The following is a 21,159-nucleotide window of genomic DNA, read 5'->3' as shown; positions in this document are numbered from 1 at the left end:
TTTTTTATATGTGGATGATATGTTGGTCATCAGTAGAGATATTTCTGACATAAATGCAACAAAACGAATGCTCGAGAGAAAGTTTGATATGAAAGACTTTGGAGTTGCAGATGTAATCTTAGGTATAAGAATACATCGAACTCCACAAGAGTTGACATTGTCACAGTCTCATTATATCGAAAAGGTACTTGATAAGTTCAAGTATATGGAATTCGATATGGCCATGACTCCATTGGATGGGTGCTTTGCAGTTCGAAAGAATGAAGGTGAACTCGCAATTGGAGTACGCAAGAGTATCGGGATGCTTAATGTATATAATGAACTGTAAACGACCAGACATAGCATGCGCTATCAATAAATTGAGTTGGTACACGAGTAATCCTAACAAAACTCATTGGATGGCAATGAAAAGAGTTTTGGGGTATCTTAAATACACTCAAAACTATGCTTTGCATTATAATAAATATCCTGCGGTACTTGAAGGATATAGTGATACAAATTTGATCACCGGATCGAACGAAGTAAAATCTACAAGTGGATATGTATTTACTATCGGTGGAAGAGTAGTTTCTTGGAAATCATACAAACAGACTTGTATCGCTCACTCTACCATGGAATCTAAATTTATCGCATTAGATAAAGCCGGTGAAGAAGAAGAATGGCTCCAAAATTTCTTGGAAGCTATTCCATATTGGCCCAAGCCAGTGACACCAGTATGTATACACTGTGATATCCAAGCGGCAATAGGTAGGTCAGGGAGCATGATGTACAACGGTAAATTTTGTCATATACGACGGAGACATAATACCATTAGGAAACTTCTCTCTAGTGAAATTATCACTATTGACTATGTAAAGTAAAAGAATAATATGTCAGATCCTCTTACAAAAGGCCTATCTAGAGAAGGAGTGGAAAGAACATCCAAGGGAATGAGTTTAAGGCCTAGGACGAGTCAGCATGGCGGTAACTCTACCTAGCAGACTGGAGATCCCAAGAGCTAGGTTCAAGGAGATCAAACAAAGTTGTGTCTGACAGGTTCAACATTGTCAAATACCCAACCCATTCTGATGATGTAGAAAATGTTTAGTAAACAAGGATAAAGCTTTAGGTGAAAAGTCTTTTAATGATTATCTAAATTTGTCAGTTTGACCAAATAGTTTAATCTACAGGATTGAACATTTAGAAATCTAATATGTGAGGGCGAAGTGGAAGCCGCTTCAAGGAGAATGTTAGTTAAGGCCTATTCTCTAAGGTCTCATGAAAATCGGGACGTGTTCATGGTTGAAAAGAACAAAATCGTAAGAACCATAAATGTTAAAAGGCTAGTTGTGTGACATGTTTTGTATAGGTGTACATTAAATCTTGACGGTATATCAAATCTACCGATTGACCGAGTACATCCGATGCATGTTTACTATGGAAAGTTCATAGGGTAACCCACTTATTCAGATGCAATCAGTCTTTGCTTGATGATCACATACTTGTCTGTAAAATTTTTACAAAAAATAGCCATTCTCCATTCATGTGAGGGATTGTTGGGTTCATAGAAGATTGAATGGAAAATGGAGAAAAAATTGTGGAGAAGAGGAGACACCAATTTGGAAAGTGTACTCCCAAAATTGGAAAGCTCACTCATTCTCCCACATTGGTGGGAGAAGGAAACTTTAGAGTGTTTATAATTATGAATACTTACTACACATGATAAGTGAGGCAAGAAATAAGAGATGCCTCACACCGCCGTCGTCGTCGCTCGCTCGGCTTCGACTTCGAATTTGGATTTGGATTTGGAATTGTCAAATGATTTATCGATGGGATCTATCTTTTTGGACAAACTTTATTTGATGAAATCTAATCAATACTCCATTTATCTGCATGCAGTAACAGTAATAGATGCAATGTTTCGACAAAACTGATGCACTATTTTGGCTGAACTGATGCGCTGTTTCTAAACTGATGTACTATTTCTTTTTGACTGAACTGATGCATGCACTGAACTGATATACTATTTCTGTTTTGAATGAACAGATGTAATTCTTCAATGAACTGATGCACTGTTTCGAACAGGTGCACTGTTTGGTGAAATGGTATACTACTTCAGCAAAAATGCTGCAGACATGCATTTTCAGAAACATCATACCATTTAAGTGAATTAATGCCACCTTTTTGAAGAGGAATCTGCTAGGCTATATAAACCTGCTTTTTTTCATAGGTTTTGACATGAAATTTTCAGAATAAAAACTCTTCTTTTCTTTATAAATATTTTCTGTGATCAATCAAAACGTTCTGTGGATTCAAAGAATCCGCCTATTTGAGGTATCGCTATAGTCGGATTGAAGGAAATTTTATCCTGGGAGGAAGATTCCATAACCGCGGGTACAGTAAGGGAAATTATTCCTTAAGGGAAGTCCGTGAATTCGGACGACTTGGTCTTATTCATTTCTGTTTCATCTATTTTTTGAAAAATGAAAAACACCTTTTGGAAAGGTCATTTTGATCTTGTGTTGAGGGTATTTGATATACTTCATTGTGTTATTGTTTATATACTTGAACTTTAGTTGAAGTTGCTATTTCTACTATACAAATTCTGCGTACCCGTAGAAGGAAGATAACAATCTTAAGGAATAATTTTACAGAATCTATATAACTTGTGTTTGGAGATTAAAGATTAGGATTTCTACTCTGCTTGAATTTAACTAGTGATTAGAAGACATAAAATCTTCATCACAAGTTAAAGTTCACTCGGTTGATGATTTGAAGTTACAAAAGTTGAAAAGTTATTTAACTTTATAAGTAGTATTCTGAAAATACTAAATTTTTCTGTCTTGTATTGACAGGAAAGATGAATAACGAAAGTCAAATGATGGATGCGACAACGTCTGTGGGGGCAACTTATATTTCCACATCAAGTTGCATAAATACTCCGCTAACAATGGCACCGACGGAGAAGCCCAAAAAATTTTCGGGAATTGACTTCAAGCAGTGGTATCAAAAGATGTTCTTTTACCTTACCACTTTATGTCTGCAACGGTTCACTAGCGAAAATGCTCTTGAGGTGCCCGAGGAAACCTCGGACAAAGACCGCTTCATTATTGTAGAAGCTTAGAAACATTCGGACTTCCTTTGTAGGAATTATATTCTGAGTGGTCTCCAAGACGACCTCTACAATATTTATAGTGGAACCAAGACATCAAAAGAATTATGGAGGGCACTTGAACAAAAATATAAGGTGGAGGATGCGGGAATTAAGAAATTCCTTGTTGCACGGTTTCTGGACTTCAAAATGATAGATAACAAATTTGTTGTCTCTCAAATACATGAGTTGCAAGTCATCATACATGATCTCCTAGTAGAAGGTATATCTTTGAAAAATACCTTAGTTGAACAAATTAAAAGTGTTCTTAATACTCACATAAACTGTTTTGTAGGTTTAATTGTGAATAATGCTTTCCAAGTAGCAGCGATAGTTGAGAAGCTACCACTTTTGTGAAAAGACTTCAAAAACTACTTAAAGCATAAACGCAAGGAGATGACTGTTGAAGATCTTATTGTCTGACTTCGTATTGAAGAGGATAATAAAGATTCCGAAAGAAGGTCAAAGGGTAATTTTACAATATATGGAGCACATATTGTAGAAGATGACCAAAACAATTCCAAGAAAAGAAAAAAAGCTGAACAAGGAAGGAATCAACCTAAGAAAAAGTTCAAAGGAAAATGCTTCAGCTGTGGCAAGATTGGCCATAAGTCCACAGATTGTCGTTCCCTAAAGAAAGGAAAGAAAAAGGATCAAGAAAATATGATTGAATCCAACAAAGAATGCGATGATCTGTGTGCTATGTTCTCAGAATTCAACTTGATGGGGAATCCTCGTGAATGATGGATGGATTCTGGTGCCACCCGCCATGTATGTGCTAACAAGGAGTTTTTTTCATTATTCGCTCCAGCTCAAGTAGAAGAAATGATCTACATGGCTAACTCCGCTACAGCTAAGGTAGAAGGAATAAGAAAAATTTGCTTAAAGATGACTTCCGAAAAGGTCTTGACACTTAACAATGTCTTGTATGTTCCAGAGTTACGTAGAATTTAATTTCTGTTTCACTTCTAGACAAGAATAGATTCAAATGTGTAATCGTTTCTGGAAAAATTATAATTAGCAAAGGAGAAATGTATGTAGGAAAAGACTATCTGACCGAAGGCCTTTATAACATGAATGTAATGACTGTTGAAATAAATAGAAGTTTGAATTCTTCTTATTTGTTTGAGTCTTATGATTTATGGCATGAACATTTAGGCCATGTTAATTAAAAACGTTACGAAAACTGATTAACTTAGAAGTTTTGCCAAACTTTGAGTGCAATAAATCAAAGTGTCAAACGTGTGTGGAATCAAAGTATGCAAAGCATCCTTATAAGTCCATTGAAAGGAATTCCAATCCCTTAAACTTAATACACACTGACATTTGTGATATAAAGTCAACACCATCACGTAGTGGGAAAAAGTATTTCATAACTTTTATTAACGATTGCACTAGATATTATTATGTCTACTTTATAAATAGTAAGGATGAAGTAATAGATGAGTTTAGGCAATATAAAACTAAAGTTGAAAATCAGTCAGACAAAAAGATTAAAATGATAAGAAGTGATAGGGGTGGAGAATATGAATCTCCCTTTGCGCAAATATGTGTAGAGAATGGAATAATCCATCAAACTATGGCCCCATATTCACCTCAATCTAATGGAATTATGGAAAGGAAAAACTGAACTTTGAAGGAAATAATGAATGCCTTACTTATAAGTTCTGGTTTACCGCAAAACTTGTGGGGGGAGGCTGTCCTTACGGCCAGTCGTATACTCAATAGAGTTCCCCATAGTAAGACACAATCAATTCCTTATGAAAAGTGGAAAGAAAGAAAACCCAACTTGAAATATTTCAAAGTGTGGGGGTGTCTAGCAAAGGTCCAAGTTCCTGTACCTAAAAGGGTTAAGATAGGACCTAAGACAGTGGACTGGGTGTTCATAGGATATGCTAAAAGTAGTAAAGCATGTCGGTTTTTGGTTCATAAATCCAAACACCCGGATATAAATGAAAATACGGTAATTGAATTAGATAATGCTGAATTCTTTGAAAACATTTACCCGTATAAAATTAGACATGAACAGTCTAGTGGAGGATCTAAACGACCTTGAGATGAACCAAGTGAGAATGTATATAATGAAGAAAATCCAAGACGTAGTATACGTCAAAGAAAGTCTACTTTATTTGGATTGGATTTTTTAACATTTCTCTTAGAAAATGAGCCTCAAACATTTGGGGAAGCGATGTCATCTTCGGACTCATCCTTTTGGAAAAAGGCAGTCAATAGTGAGATTGATTCAATCTTAAGCAACCATACATGGAAATTGGTTGATCTTCCTCCAAAAAATAAACCTTTAGGTTCTAAATGGATCTTCAAATGAAAGATGAAAACGGATGGTATTATTGACAAATACAAGGAAAGACTTGTAGTAAAAGGCTTCAAACAAAAAGAAGGCCTTGATTACATCGATACATACTCGCCAGTAACAAGGATAACATCGATTCCAATATTAATTGCCTTAGCTGCGGTATATGGTCTTGAAATCCATCAAATGGATATGAAAACCATTTACCTAAATGGAGAATTAGAGAAAGAAATTTACATGGAATAACCTGAGGGTTTTGTATTTCCAGGGACGGAGAATAAGGTGTGTAGACTTATTAAATTATTGTTTATTTATATGTGGATGATATGTTGATCATCAGTAAAGACAGTTCTGACATAAATGCAACAAAATGAATGCTTGAGAGCAAGTTTGATATGAAAGACCTTAGAGTTGCAGATGTAATCTTAGGTATAAGAATCCATCAAACTCCATAAGGGTTGGCATTGTTGAACTCTCATTATATCGAAAAGGTACTTGACAAGTTTAAGTATATGGAATTCGGTATTGCCAAGACTCCATTAGATGCGAGCTTTGCACTTCGAAGGAATGAAGGTGAAACTGACTTGCAATTGGAGTACGCAAGAGTATTGGGATGCTTAATGTTTATAATGAACTGTACACGACCAAACATAGCATGCGCTATCAGTAAATTAGTCGATACACGAGTAATCCAAACAAAACTCATTGGATGGCAATGAAAAGAGTTTTGGGGTATCTTAAATACACTTAAAACTATGCTTTGCATTGTAATAAATATCCTGCAGTACTTGAAGGATATAGTGATGCAAATTGGATCACCGGATTGAATAAAGTAAAATCCACAAGTGGATATGTATTTACTATCGGTGGAGGAGTAGTTTCTTAAAAATCATCCAAACAGACTTGTATCACTCGTTTTATAATAGAATCTGAATTCATCGCATTAGATAAAGCCGGTGAAGAAGCCGAATAGCTATGGAATTTCTTGGAAGATTTTCCATATTGGCCCAAGCTAGTGGCACCAGTATGTATACACTGTGATTGCCAATCGATAATAGGTAGGGTAGGGAGCATGATGTATAATGGTAAATCTCATCACATACGACGAAGAAATAATACCGTTAGGGAACTTCTGTCTAGTGGAATTATCATTATGACTATGTAAAGTCAAAGGATAATGTGTCGGATCCACTTACAAAAGGCCTATCTTGAGAAGAAGTGGAAAGAACCTCTAAGGGAATGGGTTTAAGGCTTAGGGCGAGTCATCATGGTGGTAAATCTACCTAGCAGACTGGAGATCCCAAGATCTAGGTTCAAGGAGATCAAACAAAGTTATGTCTGACAGGTTCAACATTGTCAAATACCCAACCCATTCTCATGATGTAGACAATGTTTAGTAAACAAGGATAAGACTTCAGGTGAAAAATCTTTTAATGATTATCTAAATTTGACAGATTTGACCAAATAGTTTAATCTACTGGATTGAAAGTTTAGAAATCACCTATGTGAGGGCGAAGTGGAAGCCACTTCAAGGAGAATGTTAGTAAAGGCCTATTCTCTAAGCTCTGTTAGTAAAGGCCTATTCTCTAAGCTCTCATAAAAACCGGGACATGTTCATGGCTGAAAAGAATAAAATCATAAGAACCATAAATGTTAAAAGACTGGTTGTGTGACATGTGTTGTCTAGGTGTACATTAAATCTCGACGTTTTAAAGATATCAAATCTATCGATTGACCGAGTGCATCCGATGCATGTTTAATATGGAAAGTTCAAAGGGAAACCCACTTATCCAGATGCAATCAGTCTTTGCTTGATGATCATATACTTGTCCGTAAAAGTTTTACAAAAAATAGTCATTCCCTATTCATGTGGGGGATTGTTGGGTTCATAGAAGTGTGAATGGAAAATGGAGAAAATATTGTGGAGAAGAGGAGACACCAATTTGGAAAGTGTACTCCCAAAATTGGAAAGCTCACTAATTCTCCCACATTGGTAGGAGAAAGGAACTTTAGATTATTTATAATGATGAATACTTACTACAAATGATAAGTGAAGAAAGAAATAAGAGATGCCTCGTGCCGTCGTCGTCGTCGCTCGCTCGGCTTCGGATTTGGATTTGGATTTGGAAAATGATCGATCGATGAGATCTATCTTTTTGGACAAACTTTATTTGATGAAATCTGATCAATACTTCATTTATATGCATGCAGTAACAGTAACAGATGCAATTTTTTGACAGAACTGATGCACTATTTCGATTGAACTAATGCGCTATTTCTGAACTGATGTACTATTTCTTTTCGACTGAACCGATATACTGTTTCTATTTCGACTAAACAGATGTAATTCTTCAATGAAGTGATGCACTATTTTGAACAGGTGCACTGTTTGGTGAAATGGTATACTGCTTCAGCAAAAATACTGCAGACATGTATTTTCAGAAACATCACACCATTTAAGTGAACCAATGCCACCTTGTTGAAGAGGTATCTACTAGGCTATATAAAACTACTTTTCTTCACTGGTTTTGACATGAAATTTTCAGAATAAAAACTCTCTTATTTTCTTTACAAAAATTTTGTGTGATCAATCAAAACGTTTTGTGCGTTCGAAGAATCAGCCTATTTGAGGTACCGCTATAGTTGGATTGAAAGCCATTTTATCCTGGGAGGAAGATTCTATATCCTCGGGTATAGTGAGGGGAATTATTCCTTAAGGAAAGTCCGTAAATTCGGATGACTTGGTCTTATTCATTTCTGTTTCATCTATTTTTTGAAAAATAAAAAACACCTCTTGGAAATGTCAGTTTGATCTTGTGTTGAGGGTATTTGATATACTTTATTGTGTTCTTGTTTATATACATACTTGAACTTTAGTTGAAGTTGTTTTTTCTACTATATAGATTCTGCGTACCCGTAGAAGAAAGATAACAGTCATAATTTAGGATGTCACACAATATTGAGATTAGTTCACTTCTTCATCAACTCCTCTTACTGAAGCTTCAAAGGACGACGAGGTATGTCTCTTGCTCTCACGAATTTGCATATGCTACTACTTTGGCGAGTTCAGGGATTATAACCTACTCACCTTATGCATAGTTGAGTCGTAAGCCTCTTTGAGATAATTCCAATCAAAATATGCTCGCTCTCTCTCTCTCACTCTCTCACACACACAAGCAACACGTTTTCGTTGTTGTTTTATGTTTGTCATTGGGAAACAGTAAAATCTGAGAATGTGTATTCAAAAGATTGGAGTAATAATAGTTGCATTAGAAAAAGAATCTACTCTATAAAACACAATGAAGGTTAATATAATCCAATTACATGCTTATTGCACACTTCACATAATCAATAATTTTAAATTGTCTTCTTTCGCTAAATTACAGACACAATTAAATAGGGAAACAGCTGATTGTCGAATCAAGATATGGGACACTGATCGTCAAGAACAATTAAGGTTGCAAACAAACAAATCTGCAAAACAAATCTTTGATGAAATATCTAAGGACTTGGATGCATCTTCTACGAATGATCGTACTATGTTCAAAGTAAATGTTTGGCTGCGTGAATCAAATCCAGATGCTTATACGCCAAAGTTGATCTCCATTGGTCCTTATCATAAGAAAAATCTACAACTTCAGTCAATGGAGAAGTATAAACTACGTTACCTACAATGATTTCTCAAGAGGAGAGAAGGACTTGACAGGAAGAGTTGCATTAGAGAATTGGAGAAACTAAAAGATGAAGCACTAAAGTGTTATAACGATATAGAGGACCTTGATACTAGTGATAGTTCAGGGAGATTCTTGAAAATGTTTTTACTTGATGGTTGTTTCGTGGTTGAGTATATCTGAGAGTTTTGTGATACGGTCCTAAAGGAGAAGACAAAATAATCAACACAGATTGGATGGAAGGTCTTGTAGATGGCAACTTGCTGTTACTAGAAAACCAACTTTCTTTCTTTGTCCTAACCAAGCTATATGACATGACTAAGCAAGGTAGAGAGTCATTCATAACAATGGTGAAAATCAATTTTTCTATTACTTTACCCAATGTGAACCGTGAATTTATCAGTGTAACTGATGGTAACAATGCCAAAGAAATCAAACATTTACTTCAAGTGGTACAGATGCTTTATTGCGCACCAACGACAAAAAATAGCTAAACAAAACGTATCAAGAAAAGTTTTAGCTGGAGTAGTATGCAGATAGGAGATGCTACTAGTTCCAAAAATGTACAAAACTGTGACATATGGCACAACCTGATGCGATGTACCACAGAGCTAGATGAATCTAGAATTGACATCTCAAATATTGGAAGTATTGATAGATTGTTGGACAGTGAAAACAAGGATTCCATAAGGTTATTCGACATCAATTTCGATAATGGGCGGTTGAAAATCCCCAGTTTTGAGGTTGTTGATAGAACGGATACAGTGTTGTGAAATCTTGTAGCTTACGAGCAACGCTCATACGATGTATATCCAAAATATTTCACGGATTATGCTGTCTTTATGGACCATCTCATCGACTCAGATAAAGATGTGCATTTGCTTCGGATGAATAAAATCATCAGGACAGGATAGGATAGGAGAGAGCTCTAGACCAAAATAAGTCATTTTTTAAATGAATTTACCAAAGTAATGTGTTTTTTTGAAACTTTATCAAACTAGTATAAACGTTGTTTCCAGTAATGTATTATGTTTTAAAAAAAGTTAAAGGACCAAAAAGAGCCGTGGATAACGTTAAAGCAGGAAACGTTACTGTCGGTAATGTTTTTGACATAAAACATTACTATGAGTAACGAGACTCTGCAACTCTGCCACATCAGAATCTTTGTATAAATCTGACGTTAAATTCGTTACTGTCAATTATATTTTAGCTTTAAAATGTTACTCCGAGTAACGATACTATCAAATCAACTCAAAACTCTGTGGTGTTAGAGTTTTGAGTTACTCGGAGTAACATTTTAAAGCTAAAACGTAACTAAAAGTCTCTAATTTAACATTAAATTTGTACAAATATTTTGATGTGACAAAGTTGCAGAGTCTCGTTACTCTCAGTAACATTTTATGTCAAAAACGTTACTGCCAGTAACGTTTTACATAAAAAATGTTACTGCCAGTAACGTTTTACATAAAAAATGTTACTGATAGTAACGATTCCTATTTTAATGTCATCCACACTTTTTTTTGGTCCGTTATCTTTTTTTAAAGCATAGTACGTTACTGGGAACAACGTTTATACTAGTTTGGTAAAATTTCAAAAAAATATATTACTTTGATGAATTAATTTAACAAATGACTTATTTTGGTCCAGACCTCGGATAGGAGATGATAGAGAAGTGACTAGAATCTTTAACAAACTTAGAGAAGGAGTCGTGCCTTCACCCGAATTCTATTACAAAAACACGTGCAAAGAAGTGGTTGAGTATTGTGAAAAAACATGGAATAAAAGGATGGCAAATTTATGGCACACCTACTTTAATGGTTCATGGGTGGTACTTTCAACAGCCGCAGCCATCTTGCTTTTCGTGCTCATACTTACACAGACAATTCTAGCATTCGTAAGTACTCTTTAAGTAGTTTGCTGCAATTATAATCTGCCATGCTTTATTAATTTTTAATAGTTTCAGACTAGTAGTTGTGTGTTGATGACTTGATATTTTGTGCAGTGATGAATTATTTTGTGTGTTGATGACTTGATATTTTGTGCAGTGTCGACCAACTTGTTTTGTGTCTAGTCCTTGTTGTATTTGAGTCTTTGTAACTCGTTCTTGAAAGTGTAAACCTACTATTTCTAGTAAAGTTGTAGGTGTTTTGTAATTGTTGAGTTCAAGTTGGATGTGTGAATGGTAAATGGAGGGAATTAGTGGAGGGAAAAATTGAGATCACACTTATAAAGGAAAGTGTACTAAAAAATAAGGAAAGTCTACTAATTCTCCCACATTGGTGGAGAAAGAAACTTTCATGTGTTCTTACTAAGAAACACAACTCCACATAGATTGTGAGGCAAGAACCAAGAGGTATCTTGCGCTGCCATCGTTGTCAATTGCTCAACGAGATTAATTTTTTAGACAAAATTTATTTGAAACTTGGAAAAACAAGTCATCCAAAAAATACAAAGAAAACGAAAATATTTTTTCCTCCATGAACATGCATGCAGAAACGCTGAAAGCTATTTGAAAGGGACACAACCCTTCATGGAAATGACACATTGTTTTGAAAAAGGTGTGACTGTTCAGTCGGATGTGACTGTTCAGAAAAGAGACAATATTCTAGAATAGACAGACATGACTGTTCCGAAGGAATACACCTTTCCGATGAACCATTGCTTCCTTTTGTAAGAGAAACTTGATAGCTATAAATACCTGCATTTTTTTCACAGGTAGGCACGCAAATTTTTTGCATTAAAAACATTTCTTGTCTTCTTAAAACTATGTGTGATCATCTTCCATTGAGTGTGTTTGAAGAATCCAATAGTTTGAGGTACCACTACTGTCGGATTGTAAGTCATTTTATCCCGGGAGGAAAAAATTTTGTAATGTTGGGTACTTGAGGGGAATTAATTCCTTAAGATTGTTGTTTTGGGTACACAATCAGTATGTTACTTCGCATAAACTTCAACAAAGTTCAAGAACAAACTTGTCAAGAACAACTAGAAGTTTCAACACCTTCAACACAAGATCAAAAATGCCATTTCAATAAAAGTGTGTTAATCTATATTTTTTTAAAAAAGAGATGAAGCAGAATTGAGCCAAGTCCCCCAGTTTCACGGAGTCTATACAACATGTATATTGGAATGAAGACGTCAAAAGAGTTATGGAGTGCGCTAGAAAGAAAATACAAGACCGAGGATGCTGGAACCAAGAAGTTCTTTGTTGTAAGATTCCTTAAGTATAAAATGATTGACAGCAAGTCTGTCGTATCTCAAGTATAAGAACTGCAAGTTATCATCCACGATCTTTTTGCGGAAGGTTTGGTTGTGAATGAGGCATTTCAAGTCATTGTAATAATAGAGAAGTTGCCACCTATGGGAAAGAGCTTCAAGAACTACTTGAAACATAAACGAAAGGAGATGACAGTCGAAGATCTCATAGTAAGGTTGTGCACTAAAGAAGACAACAAAGCCGCAGAAAGGAGGTCGAAAGAAACTTCTGTAATGAGTGGAGAAAATATTGTGGAAGACGACCACAATAACTCGAAAAAATGGAAGAAAGCTGGAAAAGAAAGCAATCAACCTAAGAAAAAATTCAAGGGGAAATTCTTTAATTGTGGCAAGATTGACCACAAGTCAACAGATTGTCATGCCCCAAAAAAGGCAAAAAGAAGACCAAGCAAATATGGCTGAATCCAAGAATAAAATGAACGATTTATGTGCCATGTTGTCTGAATGTAACTTGGTAAAAAATTCTTGAGAATGGTGGATGGATTTGGTGACACCCACCACATTTGTGAAAACAAAGAGTTATTTGCTGCATTTCTGGCTCAAGGCGAAAAGAAGATCTATATGGTAAACTCCGCAACTACAAAAGTTGAAGAAACAGAAAATTCTGTCTGAAAATGACATCAGACAAAGTGTTGACTCTAAACAATGTCCTGTATGTACCAAAGTTAAGGAATAACTTAATTTCTGTATCACTTCTTGATAAAAATGGATTCAAATGTGTATTTGTTTCTGGAAAGATTGTACTTAGCAAAGGAGGGCTTATTCAAAATGAACATAATGACAGTTGAAATCAATAAAAGTTCTATTTCTTCTTACTTGCTTTAGTCTAATGAATTGTGGCATGAACGATTAGGACATGTCAATTACAAAACTTTGTGAAAACTGATTAACTTAGAAGTTTTGCCAAACTTTGAGTGCAATAAATCAAAATGCCAAACATGTGTGGAATCAAAGTATGTCAAGCATCCATATAAGTTTGTTGAAAGGAATTTCAATCCCTTTGACTTAATCCACACTGATCTTTGTGATATGAAGTTAATACTATCTCGTGATGGAAAAAAAATATTTTATAACTTTTTTTGACGATTACACGAGGTATTGTTATGTCTATTTGTTAAATAGTAAGGATGAAGCAATAGATGCGTTTAGGCAATATAAAATAGAAGTTAAAAATCAGTTAGAGAAAAAAGATCAAAACGATAAGAAGTGATAGGGGTGGAGAATATGAATCTCTATTTGCGGAGATATGTGTAGAGAATGGAATTATCCATCAAACTATGACCCCGTATTCATCTCAATCTAATGAAATTATGAAAAGGAAAAATCGAACCTCAAAGAAAATGATGAATGTCTTACTAATAAGTTCAGGTTTACCAAAAAACTTATGGGGGGAAGCTATCCTTACAGCTAACCTTATACTCAATAGAGTAACCCATAGGAAGACATAATCACTTCCATATGAAAAATGGAAAGAGAGGAGACCCAACTTGAAATATTTTAAAGTGTGGGGTGTCTAGTAAAAGTTCAAGTTCTTATGCCTAAAAGGGTAAAAATAAGACCTAAAAATAGTGGATTGTGTGTTAATAGGATATGCTAAAAGTAGTAAAGTATGTCAATTTTTCATTCGTAAATTCGAACATCCGTATATCAATGAAAATACAATAATTGAATCAGATTATGCTGAGTTCTTTGAAAACATTTATCTGTATAAAACTAGATACAAACAGTCTAGTAGAGGGTCAAAACGACCTCGAGATGAACCAAGTGAGGATGTACATAATGATGAGAATCCAAGATGTAGTACACGTCAAAGAAAGTCAAACTTTATTTGGATAAAATTTTGTAATATTTCATTTATAAAATGAGCCTAAAATATTTAAAGAAGCAATGTCGTCTTTAGACTCATCCTTTTGGAAAGAGGCAATCAATAGTGAGATTGGTTCAATCTTGAGCAACATACGTAGAAGTTGGTTGATCTTACTCCAGGAAATAACCTTTAGGTTCTAAATAGATCTTCAAAATAAAAATAAAAACGGATGATACTATTGACAAATACAAGGCAAGACTTGTAGTAAAAGGCTTCAAACAGAAAAAAGGCCTTAATTACTTTGATACATACTCGCTTGTAACAAGGATAACGTCAATTCGAATGTTAATTGCCTTGGCAGCAGTATGTAGTCTTGAAATTCATCAAATGGATGTGAAAACAACATTCCTGAATGGATAATTGGAGGAATAAATTTACATAGAACAACCTTAGGGTTTGTGGTTCCTGATAGAAAAAGTTTGACCAAATCATGTTGGCTAACTGGTTCCAGATAAATGAATGTTATAAACGTTTTTACATTAAAAACACTTCAAGTCACAAGGTCATTGTTTTTTTATATGTGGATGATATGCTGAGCATCAATAGAGACATTTCTGACATAAATGCTACGAAACGAATACTTGAAAGCAAATTTAACATGAAAGACCTTGGAGTTGCGGATGTGATCTTAGAAATAAGAATTCATAAAATTCCACAAGGGTTGGCATTGTCACAGTCTTATTATATTGAAAAGGTACTTGACAAATTCTAGTGTTTGGAATTTGGCATTGCCAAGACTCCATTGAACGTGAGCTTTACACTTTAAAAGAATGAAGGTGAAAGTGACTCACAGTTGTACTACGCAAGAGTGTTGAGATATTTAATATATATCATGAATTGTACACGGCCAGATATAGCATGTGCTATTAGTAAGTTGAGTCAGTACACGAGTAATCCCAGTAAAACTCATTGGATGGCAGTGAAAAGAGTCTTGGGGTATCTTAAATACACTCAAGACTATGCTTTGCATTATAATAAGTATTCTGCGGTAATTAAAGAATATAGTGATGTAAATTGGATCACCGGATCGAATGAAGTAAAATCCATGAGTGGATATGTATTTATTATAGGTGGAGAAGCATTCTCTTGAAAATTGTCCAAATAGACATGTATTGCTCGCTCTATAATGGAATCTGAATTTATGGCATTAGATAAAGCCGGTGAATAAGAAGAATGACTCCATATTTTTTTGAAAGATATTCCTTATAGGGCCAAATCATTGGCACAAATATGTAGACACTGTGATAGTCAAGCGGCGATAGGTAGGGCAAGGAGCATGATGTATAATGGTAAATCTTGTCATATAAGACGAAAACATAATACTGTTAGAGAACTTCTCTCTAATGGAATTATCACTGTTAACTATGTGAAGTCAAATGATAATGTGTTGAATCCACTTATAAAAGGCCTATCTAGAGAGGGAGTTGGGAGAATATCCAAGAAAATGGGTTTACGGCCTAAGACAAGTCAGCATGGTGGTAACTCTATCGGCAGACTGGAGATCCCAAGAGTTAGGTTTAAGGAGATCAAATAAAGTTGTTTCTAATAGGTTCAACATTGTCAATATACCCAATCCATTCTCATGATGTAGATCATCTTTAGTAAACAAAGATAAGACTTATGGTGTGAAGTCTTTTAATAATTATTTAAATTTGGCATATTTGATCAAACAGTTTAATCTATAGGATTGAACATTTTGAAATCACCTATATGAAGGTGAAGTGGAATCCGCTTCAAAGAGAATGTTAGTAAAGGCCTATTCTCTACGCTCTCATGAAATCAGGATGTGTTCATGGCTGAAACGAATAAAAATGTGAGAATCATAAATGATAAAACGTTGATTATGTGACATGTATTGTCTAGGTGTACATTAAAGATCGAAAGTTTAAAGATATCAAATCTAATGATTGATCGAGTGCATCCGATGCATGTTCACTATGAAAAGTTCAAAGGGAAACCCATTTATCTAGATGCAATCAATCTTTGCTTATTGATCACTTACTTTCCCATAAGGTTTTATAAAGAATAGTCATTTCTCATTCATGTGGGGGATTTTTGGGTTCAAGCTGGATGTATGAATGGTAAATGGAGGGAATTAGTGGAGGAAAAAATTGAGATCACACTTAAAAAGGAAAGTGTACTCAAAAATAAGGAAAGTCTACAAATTCTCCCACATTGGTGGGAGAAAGAAACTTTCATGTATTTTTATTAAGAAGCACAACTCCACATAGATAATGAGGCAAGAACCAAGAGGCGCCTCGTGTTGTCATCGTCGCTCGCTTGACTTCGGGTCCGAGTTCAAAAAATGATCGATCAGATTAACGTTTTAGACAAAATTTATTTGAAATGCATGCAGAAACGTTGAAAACTACTCGAAAAAGGCACAACCCTTCATGAAAACGACACACTATTTTAAAAAAGGTGTGACTGTTTGATCGGATGTGACATGACTGTTCCAAAGGGATACACCTTTCCGATGAACCATTTCTTCCTTTTGTAAGAGGCACTTGATGGCTATAAATACCTGCATTTTTTCCACAGGTAGATACGAAAATTTTCTGCATTAAAAATATTTCTTATCTTCTTAAAACTTTGTGTGATCATCTCCCGTTGATTGAATTCAAAGAATTCAATAGTTTGAGGTACCACTACTGTCATATTGTGAGCCATTTTATCTTGGGAGGAAAAAATTCCATAACCTCGGGTACTTGAGGGGAATTAATTCCTTAAGGGTCCTCCGTGAAATCGGAGGACTTAGCTCGATTCTGCTTCATCTCTTTTCTTTTAAAATATGGATTAACACACTTCAATTGAAAGGTCATTTTTGATCTTGTATTGAAGGTGTTGAAAATTCTAGTTGTTCTTGACAAGTTTGTTCTTGAACTTTATTGAAGTTTATGCGAAGTAACATACAGATTGTGTACCCAAAATAACAGTAACTTTCTTTTTCATGCTTGATGAAGATGTTAGCTAGAGTTAGTTGACATTCTAAGACTAGAGTTAGTCGTTTCAACTTGTGGCAATAGAGTTATTGCAGATAGTGTCTTGGAATAGAGTTGTTACAAGATGTTTGATGATTAGTTTAATCTTTGCAACTATGGAGTTTGTATTCAATATTACTTGAAGATAATGAAATGGTTGAGAAATCCTACGAGGTAGGTCGTGGTTTTGCTCTCTTGAGCAAGGAGGTTTCCATGTAAACATCTTGTATCATTTACTTCCCATACTTGTCAGTTCTTGTTTATCCCTGTTTATGTAAAAAGTGTTTGAGGGCCTGGTCCCTATTCTGGTGGACAACTCTCACGGTTCAACATCATAGTAATAATTTTTTATCATGCTGGCAGAATTCACTAGTTCAGGCATATTCTCTGCATTCTGTACTCTAATCAATTACTCTAATTCTTTTAGATCCTTATAACTTGGGTTTCTATTTGACATTTTTGTTGCATTCAACAATTCGACTTCATTTCCCATGCATTTTTTCAAAGTTAATTAATATGTTTAGCAGGTTAGATGACTTACTCATTCATGCATTATTTTGATAATTCATAATATGAATCTGAAACCATCCATTCAGAAAAACGAAAATGGGTCAAAAATGTCCTTTGATGTATTGGAAATGATTTCAAATTACACTCCTACTTATAGGGCCATAATTTCCTTTAAGTTTACATTTAATCTTGAAGTTGCCCCTCTTATTAACAAAATATGATGTGAAATATATGGATTTTTTAAAAATGGTAGACAATGGTGAATGAAGAGGATGAGAAACAAATGATATCGTTTAAAGAATAAGTGCAAATTCGACTTGTGGATGCAATAGTACAAATTAGGAAGGACTTCTTAACAAGACCAGATGTATTTTCAGCTTCCAAGAAATCTCAAACAGGAAGTCTTTTTTGTCTAGGATTCATGTGTGATAAACACAGAAAGCAACAATGAAGTAAATTAGCAACACAGACGCAACAGAAATGGGAAGAGAGAAGAGTACTTTCATCACAAATATGGTGAACTGGAAATAATGTGAGATGCAAGTTGAAGCTTCGAGCCATCAGTGATCAACCTCCACAGACCACATATAGAGTTTTCAACTTCATAGTACTTGAATAAATACAACATAAATGGCATACACCAGACTGCACACACAACAACAAGAAAAAAGAAATGCGGCGACTCTTTTATGCAACATCATGAATGGATCTCTCCTGCAGAAAGGATGAAAATAAATAAAAACACAAACAGAGAAAGGAACAAAAAACCAACAATAATAAATGTGTAAATACGTTAAAATGGAAAAAGATATATTATGGTCTATTCAGAATCATATTTTAACAATATGATTAACAAACAGTAAAGAAGGAATAATTCATGATGTGGTGTTGTTGACGTACGAAGAACACTAGCAACAATGACAGCAGTTAGATATGAATATAGTCGTGTAATTATTTCCATGAAAACTACAATGTATATTCAAGATTAATCACTTTAAGTGGGGAAAAAAATGAAAACTGACCTTTCAGCACGTACACTTCTAAATTGAATGTCAGGTGGTGATACGAGTGCGATCACGTAGATGAACTCATGTGAGTGTGTATTGAAGTTGTCCAAGTGTGTGTGCAAGAGAAGTGTAATTAATGGCCCAAATACACATCAAAACAGCCCGCTACATGCACTAGAGGGGAGGCCCATTCTTGAAGGGTCCTTTTGGTCATTTTAACTTCTAATTCTATTGTAATATATAAGAAACATTTCTAGGGTTTCATTGGCAGATTTTGTATGTTGTAAGTCTTGTAATACACAAGGAACATCAAGTCCTCTCTCCTTTGAGGCACCCAAACCCGAAATTGTAACTAGGTACATCAAAAGGGTGGATTCTCTTTTGTTGTTTGCTTTGCTTGGAAACATTGATGCTTGGGAGGTGAAATCCGAACTTGTATCATTGTAAGAGATCCGTTTATTATTGTGTGTAGTGTTAAGGTTTCAAGACTGTCCATTCTTGGGTTCTTAAGATTATACCTTCATGTGGTCTATCTATCTATCCTTTTACTTTTCTTGTAATTGCGCTTGGTGTTTGTGTTGTAACCTTGTGTTCTTGTTGTTATTGTTAACTCTGAATCTTGTGCCTTTGTATTCATCTTGTTCTTTACATATTGTTTCTGTTTTGGTGTATAAATACACCATTATATTTTGTATTTTTGCATTTTTGTTGTTGGCCGAAACTAGTTCCAAAAGGGCTCATGGATTTCTTCTAATTTGTGGACTGTTTTTGGACTGATTTTGGTGTTTCGTTGTTTGTCTAGTATCAGATGGAAAATATAGCGAGCTTGAATTTGAAGATCTCCAATTCTCGCTTATTCCTCTCTATTTCACTTGCAGATTTGACTGCTTTGCGAGTGTTCTCCAATCTTATCTCTTTAAGACTGGGTATGTCAGCCAACCCAAATGGAACAGCCTAAAGCTCATCACAAGATATAAGAACAAGACACCTAAGTCTTGGGTAATGAGCTTTTGAAGCCTCCCAAATTTTCAACTGCACTCGTTCAATCCATAAGATCCGGAGTTGACCAAAACCTCTTATCTTCGGCCTCTAGGATTCCCCTGTGAATGTATTTTCTCTCAACTTAAGGACCTTAAGGCATTCCAATAGTCCCAATTTTTCTGCCTCACTCCAATCAAACCTTGTGTTTGAAAAATTTAACTTCTTCAGTGTGTGTCAAAACTTGAGAAATGATGGAGGAATAATGTGAAGTGATTTACCCATGTTAAATTCATCATTCAATAATTTTAAATGTTCCAGGCACTTCAACTCTTCAAGATTGTGACACACCCTTTCGAATTGCAAAAAAATCTTTCATTCGCCCTTGAATTCTCAGTTTTCTAAGATTACAAGCCTTAGCAAGTACATCCTTTGTGCAGCTTTCCTGTGAAACCAATTAAAGAGTTTGCAGGCAAGAACATTTACCAATAGGGGTAGGAGGGGGCGACAATTTGGCAGGTATTTTGGTGTGAAGTTGCCTTAGCCATAACATATTCCATATGTTTGCTTTTATGTCTAGGGTGGATCCCTATTTACTAGACCAAAGTATAAGAGTTTGTAAATTCAAGAATTTACCAAATGACGGGGGAGGAGTCTGGAAGTCACCTGCGATAGCAGTATACCTCAGATGGAATAACTGGGTAAAATCCTTGGAGAAATGAAATTTGACAGGTTCAATATCCAATACCTTTATCAGTGAAAAAGCTTTGTGGAGGAGTTTGAACTGAGAAAGAGAAATCTCTATTTTTTGTTGTTCGGAGGAAAAGATGTAAAAAGATCTAGCATGCTCTGCAAGTGGTTCCGTGAAGAGAAAATCATTTAGATTAGAAGATTGGATGGACAGTCGATGAGATGTAACTGGGTCTTGTATAGCAATGATATCCTGATCTATAGTTCGGCATACTTTTTGAAAAAGCCATTTGGAACTGGCCTCCTCTTTGTAGAAGTTATGAAAGATACCGTGCACACGACATGTATTTACATTACCATCACACACCCTGGCACGGTTACTAAATTTCTATTAACAAGGTCATTTAAGTAATTCTTAGCAGTTTTCTCAAGAGTTCGTGACCTATTAGGCTTTATTAGGCCCTCAGCAATCCATATGTGAATCAATTTCCAAGCAAGGATATCGAAGCCTTGAGGAAAGGCACCAAAATATAAGAAAAATTCTTGAATTTCTTTGAACAATTGATTGTAACTCGTGTTTACAAAGTTCAAAGAGCTAAGAGGATCATCGCTATTCATAAGATGCTGTTCCACATTTTTCTTAGTTTTCAGCCAGTCATTTTTTTGTGCGATGTCAATGCTCCTGCAATTACTACTAGTGCCAGTGGTACTCCACCACACTTTCCCAAGTTCTAATAA

At 35.2% G+C, this 21,159-nt stretch overlaps 1 pseudogene; it reads left to right on the top strand.

Annotated features, from left to right (window-relative positions):
- Positions 1 to 217: 217 nt before the first annotated feature.
- On the top strand, positions 218 to 19,711 carry LOC107871642 (annotated as a pseudogene).
- The last annotated feature ends 1,448 nt before the right edge of the window (positions 19,712 to 21,159 follow it).

The sequence above is a fragment of the Capsicum annuum genome, unplaced genomic scaffold (assembly GCF_002878395.1).
Source record: "Capsicum annuum cultivar UCD-10X-F1 unplaced genomic scaffold, UCD10Xv1.1 ctg3136, whole genome shotgun sequence".
NCBI classification, from domain to species: Eukaryota; Viridiplantae; Streptophyta; class Magnoliopsida; order Solanales; family Solanaceae; genus Capsicum; species Capsicum annuum.
Note: the sequence above shows the minus strand (reverse complement) of the source record. Positions and strands in the feature narration are given on the sequence as shown.